The sequence below is a fragment of the Electrona antarctica genome (assembly GCF_951216825.1).
Source record: "Electrona antarctica genome assembly, chromosome: 10".
NCBI lineage: Eukaryota > Metazoa > Chordata > Actinopteri > Myctophiformes > Myctophidae > Electrona > Electrona antarctica.
In genome coordinates, this window is record NC_136791.1 from 33,835,344 (window position 1) to 33,848,089 (window position 12,746).

The 12,746-nt window shown below is 44.2% G+C and overlaps 1 protein-coding gene across 5 annotated transcripts in view; it reads left to right on the top strand.

Moving 5' to 3' along the window:
- The window catches only part of LOC306931694 (equilibrative nucleoside transporter 1-like), a 52,909-nt gene that overhangs the window by 15,374 nt on the left and 24,789 nt on the right, over positions 1-12,746 (top strand). The window contains exon 3 of one of the 5 annotated variants that reach the window (XM_079513250.1): positions 8,966-9,046. The exons of 3 other annotated variants lie outside the window; for them this stretch is intronic. The gene's annotated coding sequence lies outside the window, so the exon portion shown is untranslated. Of the gene's footprint in view, positions 1-8,916; positions 9,047-12,746 lie in introns of those variants that run through there. One more of the 5 variants, XM_079513251.1, reaches the window with a different exon arrangement.

Sequence of the window (12,746 nt, forward strand, 5' to 3'; positions counted from 1 at the left end):
TGCCTATCCGTGGCATAGATATGAATATTCTGTGGGTTCCCTTGCATAATGTTTTCCTCAAATGTGAATTATTCCAGGGGGAAGCGAAGCTTGCCGTGCGCCCAGCGCTGCCGATCCCAGGGGTGACTGTGATCCTGGGGAACGACCTGGTTGGTGCTCGGGTGTGGGCAACGGTTCCTCCACCGGCAGTGGTGACGTCTGTTCCTTTGTTAACTGGGGGGATGGATAAAAGTGAACGTGACTTTCCAGAGGTTTTCTCAGCATGTGCGGTGACACGTGCAATGGCTAAGTTAAAGGGGAACTCTGAGTCACAAGAATCAGTTAAGTCTAAAGTGTCTGACAAGTTTGCAATACCTCTTGCTGATTTTCCACTGTCCATAACACGTTCAGATCTGGTGGCAGAGCAGCAGGCGGACCCGTCTCTGAAGGAGCTGGTGCCGCTGGTGCGACCAGAGGATGAGATTCTTGACAGTGCTTGTGGGTATTTTCTGCAGAATTCCTTGTTGGTGAGAAAATGGCTGCCACATAATGGAAGGTTTGTGGGTGAACCTGTGTTTCAAATTGTGTTGCCAGAGAAACTCCGCCAGTCAGTGTTAAAGGTAGCACACAATGAATCTGGACATGCTGGTGTGAGTAAGACTTATGACAGGCTGCTTAGGCATTTCTTTTGGCCTCGTCTGAAGAGAGATGTGGCAACATTCATTAAAACGTGTCATACATGCCAGTTAACTGACAAGCCTAATCAGAAGTTGAAACCAGCTCCATTGTACCCCATTCCGGCCATAAGCCAGCCTTTTGAACATCTAATCATAGACTGTGTTGGTCCTCTACCGCCCTCAAGGTCGGGAGCAGTTTATTTGTTAACGATAATGTGCCAGGCAACTCGCTACCCTGCCGCTTATCCTCTCCGCACCATTACAACTCGGTCAGTTGTGCGTGCTCTGTCTCAGTTTATCTCTATTTTCGGCGTTCCTCAGGTCATTCAGTCTGACAAAGGTTCGAACTTCTGTTCGCATATGTTTTCTCAGGTCCTGAAACAGTTGCGTGTGCGCCACAATCAGAGCTCTGCATACCACGCTCAGAGTCAGGGGGCCTTGGAGCGTTTTCACCAAACGTTAAAAGCTATCCTGCGCGCATACTGCACTGACATGGGTAAAGACTGGGAAGAGGGTCTGCCGTGGCTGATGCTAGCTACTAGAGAGGTAACACAAGAGAGCACAGGGTTCAGTCCAAATGAGCTGGTATTTGCTCATACAGTGAGAGGTCCATTGGCAGCACTGTCTGGAGATTGGATAGAGGCACAGCCTCCCAAAAATTTGATTGACTATGTTAATGGTTTTCGTCATCGGCTGTACACAGCTGGGGTGATGGCTAAAGAAAACTTAGCATCAGTTCAGGGTAAAATGAAACGGTTGTTTGATCTTAAAACCGAGCGCCGGGTGTTTACTCCGGGAGACCAGGTGCTAGCCCTGCTCCCCATTGTCACTTCACCTTTTCAGGCAAAATTTTCTGGTCCACACACTGTGGTAAAAAAGGTCTCAGAGCTAAACTACATTATTTCAACGCCTAAACGTAGGAAGCCAAACCAGCTTTGCCATGTGAACTTGCTTAAGCCGTACTATGCACGCACTTCTGAAACACCAGTGTTGTGTGTGCAGCCAGAGGTTGGCTTGGCTCATGCAGTTTGCATGGCAGTTCCGGTGTTGTCTCCTAGTCGGGAGGTAGAGGAAGATGGTTTGGGTACACCGGATCCAGCGTTGGTGCACGGTCGACTGAAAAATTCAGAATCGCTTGCGTGTCTTGATACAATGTTGGCTCATTTGCCTGCGACCGGCCGGGAGGAACTTGCAGAGGTAATCCGAGAGTTTCCAAGCCTATTTGGTGATACACCGACTTGTACTCATTTAATTGAACACGACATTGACATTGGAGATGCAAAGCCAATAAAGCAGAGATTCTACAGGGTTAATGCAGACAAGCGTCAATATTTGGAAGCCGAGGTTGACTACATGTTGACAAACGGTATTGCGGAACCGTGTGCGTCTAGTTGGTCCTCACCTTGTATATTGGTTCCTAAACCAGACCGTACTTTTCGTTTTTGTTCGGATTTTCGTAAAGTGAACAATGTCACTAAACCCGATTCTTTCCCACTTCCTAGAATGGAAGATTGCATTGATCAGGTGGGCTCCGCTAAGTTCGTGAGTAAATTTGATTTACTGAAGGGTTACTGGCAGGTGCCTTTGTCAGCGAGAGCTCGTGAGATAGCCGCCTTTATTACACCTAATGGTCTTTATTCTTACAAGGTCATGCCGTTCGGATTGCGTAATGCGCCTGCTACCTTTCAGCGCCTTATGAATCAAGTGATTTGGGACATGCCAGGGTGTGCAGTATATCTCGATGACGTAGTAATCTATTCAGACACCTGGGAAGTTCATTTGGAGCGCATTCGGGAGCTGTTCAGTCGCCTGAGGGAGGCAAGGCTCACGGTCAATCTTGCAAAGTGTGTTCGCAAAGGCGACTGTAACCTACCTGGGTCGGGTGGTTGGGCAGGGCCAAGTCCGTCCAGTTGAGGCTAAAGTGCAAGCTGTTGAGCAGTATCCGGTTCCAACTACGAAGAAAGAGCTTATGCGCTTTCTGGGTCTAATAGGTTATTATCGTAGTTTTTGTAGGAACTTTTCAACTGTTGTGGCGCCTCTTACTAACCTACTGAAGTCTAAGGTACAGTTTGACTGGTCACCTACTTGCCAGGAAGCATTTGGGCAGGCTAAAGCACTCTTGTGTACCGCTCCTGTTTTGTCGGCTCCACGCTTTGACAGACCGTTTACGATCTACACGGATGCCAGTCATGTGGGTGCGGGGGCCGTACTCATGCAGGAGGACAATCTAGGAATAGATAAGCCGGTTAGCTTTTATTCCAAGAAATTCAACTCTTACCAGCTAAACTACTCAGTCATTGAAAAAGAGGGATTGGCTTTGATTTTAGCTTTACAACACTTTGACGTTTATGTAGGTGGTAGTACCCCTGTTGTCATTTATACAGACCATAACCCTTTGACTTTCCTCAACTCTCTACAGTGTCCAAACCAGAGGTTGATTCGTTGGTCACTGTTCCTGCAATCCTATGCCTTGGACATTCGTCATGTTAAAGGGACGGAGAACGTGGTGGCCGATGCGTTGTCACGGGCTCCTCATGACTGAGGTCCTAGTCCTACTCGTCTCCAGTGGTCCTCCTCGTGCCGCTGTCTTTCACCTCTTAAAAACGCTTCATTGAATTCGGTTGCTGGGGTGGAAGCCTGTGACAGGGTGGTGGTGGCCTTTGGAGTAGAGGTTCAGTATGGTAGATAGGATGTTTATGTAAATAGTGGTCCGGTGATCCCCTTGGGACCCCGTCTTTATGGGGGGGGGTGTGACGGCCCCTGTATTGTACTATATGTTAGGGTGTATGGTAGTATGGTATATAGTATGGTAATTATATTAGGTGGTCTGGTGTAGCTTTATATATATTATAGTTATAGTTCACTTTGGTTCGTTTATGGTTTCTTTGCTTTGCTGTCCTAATTTCTGTTCTCCTTATTCTTGCAGTGGATTGGGGAGCAGAGCTGATGATCATCACAATCAGTCAAGCGGCGGCACCTGGGCCCGGGTGCCGACGCCTTGTATAAAAGCCTGTCTCCCCAGTCCCTTCTCCAGCTCTGTTGTATCCATTGCTCTCTTGCACTTCTCCCACTATGCACCTTCTCCAACACCTTTGTTAATACATTCAACATGCACTCATACCTTCCACTCATTCATACACGCACTACACTACTGACTACTGATTTCCACACCTCATCTGTTTGCTCCTGATTTGGTTTGATCTGATTTAATTTCTTATTTTTGATTACTTAATAAATTTATATTTCATTTGAGTACTGCGTCTCCCCTGGTTTTTGTTGTATGCTTGGCTCCCCTAGGCCAGGTGTATAACAGTGATGTATGCCATGCTTTTGTTATTGCTTAATGTAAGTCGCTCTGGATTAAGAGCGTCTGCTAAATGCCTAAATTGTAAATTGTAAATTGTAGTACTAGTACAGTACATGGGGGGAATTGGGCAGACCTTTTTTTTATATCAAGAATTGTGGGTCCATCCAGGGATACAGACCTGCCCAGTCTTGCAGTCCATTGGGCATTGAAGGGTGTGGTAAACATAAGGGGGGATTTAATTCTCACAGACCTCCTTGGCTTGGTGGTGGCTTTTCTCTTTCTCATTTTCGTGTCTGTCAAATGTCAATTTTGAGGTTAATCCTAAAGCTAGAGGAATGACTCTTGGTTCTCCACAAGATTCTTTCTCTCTCTCTTCTCGCTCTCCGCTCTCGCTCTCGCTCTCGCTCTCTCTCTCTCTCTCCTCTCTCTCTCTCCTCTCTCTCTCTCTCCTCTCTCTCTCCTCTCTCTCCTCTCTCCTCTCTCCTCTCTCCTCTCTCTCCTCTCTCTCTCTCTCTCTCTCTCTCTCTCTCTCTCTCTCTCTCTCTCACAGCTCATTTAGAGGTTAAAGAGGCCATCCATTGGAATTCCTTTCTCTCCCTGTCTTCTTAAATCTCAGTGTGTCGCCACAAAGCCACTTCCACCCCTTTTAATCTTATGCACTCCCCCTTTCCCCACCACTTGCCTTTTATGCCACATATTTTACAGGATATTCTTGAATTAGACATTTGCTATGTTTATTTGTCTCATAAACATGTGCTCCTTTAGTTATGTAAGAGCTAATTGTACAGGGCTAGCAGGAAGTTTACGGACAGGGTGGCAGTGGTACTGAATGTACCTTAACAAGAGTTATTTAGATGTATATAACGATAATGTTAACTTAAACTTATATACCTGAAATTCCTGAATGCTAAAACATGACAATGGGAATGATGAGAGATTCTATCCCACAGGTGGCTACAGACTACGGAGCCAAGAAATATTGGTGTCTAGTTCTTCAGCCTTGGATGAGAGATGTACACTTTGAGATTCACAGTTTCACACGCATCTACCCTCATCTGGATACCTAGTACTTCTTCTCTCTGGTTTGTTTCAAGTAGAATTAAATGAAAACCAACTGCAACATTTGACGAGTCACAGCAGTGGTTACTTGTCTCTGACTGTTGTCTGGCTCGCAGATGGAGAATAACAAGAGGAAGGGATAGGTCAAGTTGTCCGCAACTGTGGAAAACATGCAGCCACAGGTCCCTCTCCCTGCTTCCATCTCTGTCACACACATGCACACTCTCACTTTCTCTCTCTGCTGCTTCTCTCTTCTATGGAATAACACGTCCAGGGTTGTGTCCCTTTTTTTGTTGCCTGGGGTTCCCCTTCTTCAATCCAAGCCAATAAACCAGTCTGGGGAGAGAAAGAGAGCCAAAAACAATAAAGTGAGAGAATGACGTTAAATAGGCTTTAAACCAATTTGAACTCTCCAGTGTTGTACAGTAAATAAAGCACGTGTTTTGGTGCTGGCAAGAAGACAGTGGTGCTAAGTTTGCTGTGGTCCAGCTCCGGAAACTGGCTAGCCTCGCGCTCCCTCCGAAACCACAGCCTTCTTAATATAGTTGGGGAGACAGGGTGTGGGGATTGTAGACCTACCACGGCTGCATGAGCAAGCGGACTTGCCCGACACACGCATAATCCAGATTTCCACGACCCAGCACAAACCAAAACGTAAACAACGCCTCTGCACCAAACGATTCCACTCACAGTAGTAGTATACATAGAGTAGACTTCATTTGAGACATGGATGTTTCACTGGCCTACGAGCCAAGTTGGACTTAAGTGTCACTTTTCTCAGCCGTGTACTAAATATAGTAAAGACAATATATATTAAATTATATAATTTAATTTAGTTGGAGTTAAGTGGTGCAAACCACTTCCTTAAGTGACTGTGTGTGGGTAGCTGGGTAGCTGGCTGGCTGGGTATGTGTGAGCACGAAAACAGCATGGTTGTTTTTCACCACCTGTGTGCAACCTAACATAACACACACACAAACACACACGCACATATTAACTGTATATATGGTGATTTCAGGTGTGCCAGTACAGTACAGTACAGTACAGTACAGTACAGTAGAGGGACCCCCACACGGTAACTCTGTAATTTCTCAACCGTTTCGGACGCTGGGCGGCTCGCCGGAATCGGGCCGGCACCCTGGGTGCGTTCCTGTGGGTCCCCCCCCCCCCCCCCCCCCCCCACACGGAGTTGCACCACTTTCTTCACACGGGTGTGATTTTTACATGTGAAGTACTTGTTTCCTTTCTAACAAAAGTTTAAATGAATTGTTTTGGGTATGAACATTCATTAATTTGACTATTTTAATAACGGCAAGGCTTCATTATTAAATAGGCATACCTTTCTCTTTAAATGATATATAGCACCTTTATCCAAGACGCTTTACATACATAGATTCACCCACACATTCATACACCGATGGTGGTGGAAACCATGCAATGCACCAACCTGCACATCGGGAGCAATTATGGGTCCATAGTCTTGCTCAAGGACACTTAATTTGACACTAAAGGTGGCCTTACACTAGCCGATTTTTTTCAATATGAAATCTGATAGCACCACACACTACAGGATAATCGGAGCGGGGCAGAACAAATATCAAACATTCTTGATCGGGCCGATCCCGATTGCGCTTTGAGCGGTCGGGCACCCCCCGAGCGTCAAAAATGCCCGATTATCGGCTAGTGTAAGGCCACCTTAACTCTGGGGTAGCCCAGGATTGAACTGGGAACCTCATGGTTGCTATACAGCTGTTCTACCGGCCACTCTACCCCTGAGCCACTGCCGCACCTTTTGTGAGTCTCTCTTCCTTTTTCCTAAACTGGGCACATGATGGCTTAGATATTTGTTTCTCATCCATTGTGTGTTGTTGTAGTATAAATTGCGGTTTATTTTTGTAGCATTTCGTAGTGTGGTGTAATTTTTATAATTCCATTATTACCCTGAAGAAGACTTATTGTGTCGAAACTATTGGTGTCTTTCTAAATAAAAAATCACACCTGTGTGAAGTGAGTGGCGCAACTCTGTGTGGGGGTCATTAGGGGGGGTCCCTGAAGTTCCAGACCCACAGGAATGTGGCCAGGGTGCTGGCCCGGTTCCGGCGAGCCGCCCTGCGTCCGAAACGGTCGAGAAATGACAGTTACCGTGTGGGGGTCCCCAGGGGGTCCCTCTACTGTACTGTATTGTACAGTACAGTAGAGGGACACCCCAAATCATCCAGTTAATATGTGTGTGTGTGTGTGTGTGTTAGGTGACACTTGGTTGTGAAAACAAAACAAATGTTATTTTCGTGGTCGGACAGACCCAGCCAGACACACACACACACACACACACACACACACACACACACACACACTCACTCACTCACTCACTCACTCACTCACTCACTCACTCACTCACTCACTCACTCTCTCATCCTCTCTTCTTATGTCATCTGACAACATGTCTCAGAGTGGTTAATGACCTTTACCCCAAATCAACACGTCTCTGCATTTGGCAATGGCATGTGGACAACGTGTAACTAAAATTAATATAGTTCCTCTAGTGTCTGTGATTCTGATTCCTATACTAGAAGTAGACACCATGAAGGGGTCTATACATGTTGCTTTACAATTTTGTTGTATTAACCACATGAATCCTATAGCGTCGCAGTCCCGCCCCCTTTCATGACGACGACAGGCCCAGGAAATAATTCTCCATGCATTTTTAATAGCCATGTTTGATGATATTAAGCTTTAAACCCTTAAACCTACATAGGCCTATAGGCTACTTTGTCATACGCAAATTGCGAAAATGGCCAATCTGCAAGCTCACTACGTGAGCTAAATGCTTTCGTTCGATAAGATTAGGTTGCTTCCTGTAAACCAGGTCATGTGTAGAAGATGGGCATGAAAGGCGGACCTGCAGCTGAGCTATGTGCAGTCTACGAGTACAACTAGATGTTATCTGACTAACTTGATTTTGACCTCTACTATCTTTTGCAGTGAACATCACAAGGCAGGCTTGTGACTCGTCGTGCCGAATCGACTGGGAAATTGTAAAGAGATGGTAGAGATTTAATAGGTAATAGGCCACAGGCACGCACGCACGCACGCACGCACGCACGCACGCACACACACACACACACACACACACACACACACACACACACACACACACACACACACACACGTTTTCTCCTCTGTCACACGCACGCACGCACGCACGCGCGCGCGCACACACACACACTTTTAGTGTGTGCATCAACTTTGTCAACACTTACACAAACATTAAATTCCCATTGACAATGAATGGAGAATTTTACGTCATAGTGTAAACACAAACATTGCGTAACACAAACATTGATATGATATTGTATAGGAGGCTTTCAACTGTCAGTAAGTCTGTCTGTCAGTTTTATGATGAATTCCTGTTCTGTTCTTTGACTATATAGAAGTGTCTATTTGTACGTCTCTAAATGTTTTGATGAATTGAACATGGTGGACCCTCTTGTAAACAAGTGTAATGCTTAATTGGGTCGTCCACTCACAGTTAAGTCTTTGTATTGAGTTTGTGCTTGAAATGTACTGTAATTCTGCAAACTGTTTAAATATTTCAATCAATCAATCAATAAGAACTTAGAAGTCTGCGATGATGATGTACGATGATAAGAGTGCCCCTCATTTCACACGGGTGTGATTTTATCTATCTATCTATCTATCTATCTATCTATCTATCTATCTATCTATCTATCTATCTATCTAAATCCAGATCTGCATTTACATGTGTAGTCAGTCCTTCGACTCCTTCCTCTCCCCTCGTTTTGTTCTCTTCTTAATTCTTAATTTATTCCCTGTCATAAACCACGTCGATGCAGTGCCAAAATGACTGTCAAACTCCTCCTCCGTTATTCCTGTGACGAGTAGAAGTTGAAAACACTAGTGTGACGGTGTGTGCGCTCCACAGTTCACAGACACAGACATATACACACACAAGAAGGCAAGGCTTGGGCACACAGACGGAAAGAAACACACACTCTGACTTCAGGTAAGCTGCATTGATGGTCAGTTTTAAATTTCATGAACGCGGCTGTATTATATATTTGAGAATTATGTGTAGTTATTTTGAAAGGTATTTTAGAGAACTGCACAGTTAGTGCGGGAGCAGCTTGGAAGTGATCTTATGAGTTTTGAGTAAAGTCTGCGTTTGTAAGCTGCTTTCAAGACTTTCAAGACCACTTCACAGAATGTATACAACGTGCGCGTGTGGGGTTTTAAAGTTTATCTAGGAGAAACGACATCACAGGGTTATTGGACGTAAGCATGCCGCCTTTGTTTACCGCCTGTCGTGGTCCGCGCCTACGCGGAATTAAATTTAGCGCCATCGCAGCCATGGTGTGTTACGCCGAAAAGTATGACCAAGGAAAGTTTTCCGAGGTTATCTTCTATTGTTATCACGTGTTCTGTGCCAATCAGCCTAACTCAGCCAGGTTGATTTAATTAATAAATATTGATAGTAGTAAACGTGATATATTAAAAGCGAAGATTGCTAAATGTTGTATCACACTCGTTGTATTATTATGCAAAAAACAAAAGTGCTGAGCTAGGAAATGAAAGCGAACAACAGTTACATAATTCGATAGGCCACATGTTGTAGTGTAACTATTGATTCATTTAACCGGGTGCTGCTGCCCACTAGTAGCCTTCCTTCCCACCGGCTGCTACCGTATGTCAGGTTGTAAAGTATTACCAAATTTATGACCACGTACGTTGTCCAGTCAAGAAAATGTAAATGGAGATTATGTGAAATTGGCTCCTATTGGAAATCATTCCATTCATGCCATCTCAAGGCAAGCTCCTTTATGAACGGATACGGATTCGGTTGTACAACTTGATAAACTTGATCTTGAACCAACGCAAGATCCATTATCCTCCGCAATATTTATCAAAGTTATCAAACTACACTATAAAACCAGGGCCAGACTAACATTTAACACGTTTTAGCATTGTTTTTTGTATTTACACAACTTAAAAACGTTTGCTGCATGTAACGTTTAAAAAACCCGGCTGATGAAATGTCCTGTGGCAGAATAGTAAATACTTTGAATGCATTTGCGCCCACGTGTTCAGCTTGCTAGCATGAATGCATTGGCTGGCTGGCTGGCAGCATGATGAGTCAAATGGAAATGACTAATGTCTCAAAATTGTAGTAAGGCAAGGCACATTTTCCTTACTACGTATGTGCAGCTTTGTTTTTATTCGTCCCATTTATTTAATTCTTGTTTTTAGTTGTGGCATTGTTTCTTTGTTGTAAACAAGTACTATACAACTAGGGCATGGTTGTGTATTGCTATTTCGCTGTATCTAAATTTAAGTATAGGTCATGTCTAACTTGGGTGGGTGTTTCACTGTTTGTCCTGGTTGGGATATCATTGCATGTGTCTGGGGCTATTTGTGTGTCTGTTGACCCTGCCCAGGAGAGGAGAGAACTAGAATGGTGGCTTTGTTTTCCATGTCAGCAAACAGTGGGTGTAAATGAACATCTGTCTTTGAATGAATGAATGAATAGTTTATTTCGGTGCTTTACATTTACATGTTAAGTTTCATCATTTGCATTTAAGTTTTTAACAAAGGGGTAGCACCGAAAAGGTCTAGGCTGAAGCCAAAGCTTATTTTGCCTAGCCTTTAAGAAAAGAAACAAATATACAAAATGTATACAAAGAAAATAAACATAATACAAAGGAAACAGAAATAAATAAGGCATTTTTTAGAACTTAGTCATTTTAGACTTATGATAATAATATTATGTTAATGTTTAATAGTGTTAATAATGATCTTATGATAATAATAATAGTAATAATGATCTTATGATAATGTTTTATATCTATTTAATACTCTACCTTTAAATAGCTTTTTAAATTTGTTAAGTGATGTGCATAGCTTTAGTTCATTATCCAGGCTGTTCTACAAGTCAACCCCTATTTTAGATATACATCTACCCTTTGTGTTGGTCCTTGCCCCTTTTTGTTTTAATACACTTTTGTACCACAGGGAGTGTAGTAACAACACCTGTTGTTGTTACTACACATTCGTTTTAAAATGTGTACAGGACATTGACCTGTCCATGTAATTTTAGTAATTTCAACCCTGCTTCTGTTTCTCGTTGTGGTATGGTGTATATATAACATTGAACTTCACAGTGATGTGAGTAGTCTTTGTCATGGTGATTAGGGGGGGTTCTCATTGCTGGCTACTGCCAGTTCATCAGGCAGTCATTTACCCAGAGTACTTGAACTGACTTCAGAGGGGAAGCTAGTGCTCTTGGAAATTGGGATTGAGAGCATATTGGGGGTGTGGGTCACTTGGAGGACAATGAGTTTGGGAACCACTTTCTTCAACCCCTGGTTGTCATTTGGGGTTACTTGAGCATGTGATGCCCATTTAACTTGCACAAAAAAAATGTTTCCCGTGTTTCATTTCATCCACATCCTTTGGTGGATTTTGTCCTGTACTATGGCTGCATTCCTTTGTCTACCCAGTGCCCACCATGTTTTGACAGCCCTCACGGAGCCAATTCTATTACAACATTTCTTAGGCGTAAATCAAAGGATAAACGGTGTAAATGTAATGGTTGGGAGCCAGTAGCTACCGACTTGTCAGGAGCTTTAAGATCTGTTAAAGGCTTAGAGTAGCTATTGAAACAAGTAAAGGGGCACAATCTCCATCTGCATGTCACTCATCTGTGCTAAGTAAGTGCTTCCCGTGACTAAGGATGAGACATCTGCTCTGACTGGGGTTAACACCACAGAGTGGGCGCTATTCAGGTGTGTTTCGTGAAGAATCCAGTCTTAAGTTTCTGTGATGGTGAGTAGAGCACACTTTGATCTGCATCTGTTTTGGTAAGACTTGCTCTACGACCACCACATACAGCCTGTTTCTCTGCCGACTCATGGCTATCTACCACTTTTTGAGTGGTGCAAGTGCAACCACTCCTATACACACACACACACACACACACACACACACACACACACACACACACACACACACACACACACACACACACACACACACACACACACACACACATTAACTGTTTATATGATGATTTCGGGCGTGACAGTACAGTACAGTAGAGGGACCCCCTGGGGACCCCCACACTGTAACTGTAATTTCTCAACCGTTTCGGAACCGGGCCGGCAGCTTTGGCACGTTCCTGTGGGCCTGGAACTTCTGGATCCCAGGGGGACCCCCACACGGAGTTGCTCCACTCACTTCACACAGGTGTGATTTTCCCCCCCCCCCCAAAGATAGTTATTGCTTAACCACTTGAACCAGTCCGGGTCTGGGAGGGTCCATATTTTAGCCCTCGGGCACTCTGGTCAACTAATTATAGGGTTTAAGTTGTTAATTAAAATGGCAGTTTTTGTGTGCTGATATTGTTATGGCTGTGAAGATATGTCAAGTCTCAGGAAGTTTGGTTGCAGTCCTGTCCTCCAATGTTGTAAACAAATTGCATTTAACTGTCAGAAGTGTTTGAGGGTCAATGTTGTCTCTCTGTGATTTAGTCTGGCAGACGGGCAGAGTATCAGAACCCCAACATTGTAACCTAGGCCTGCTGGGTTTGTTTGGTTTAGCTACAGAATGCCCATTGGCAAACCTCTCTCCAGCCATGTGGAAGATATCTGACTATGTATGGCTATCTGTCTAGAATTTTCATTTGTGGTCTGTGTTTGTGGGGATACTTT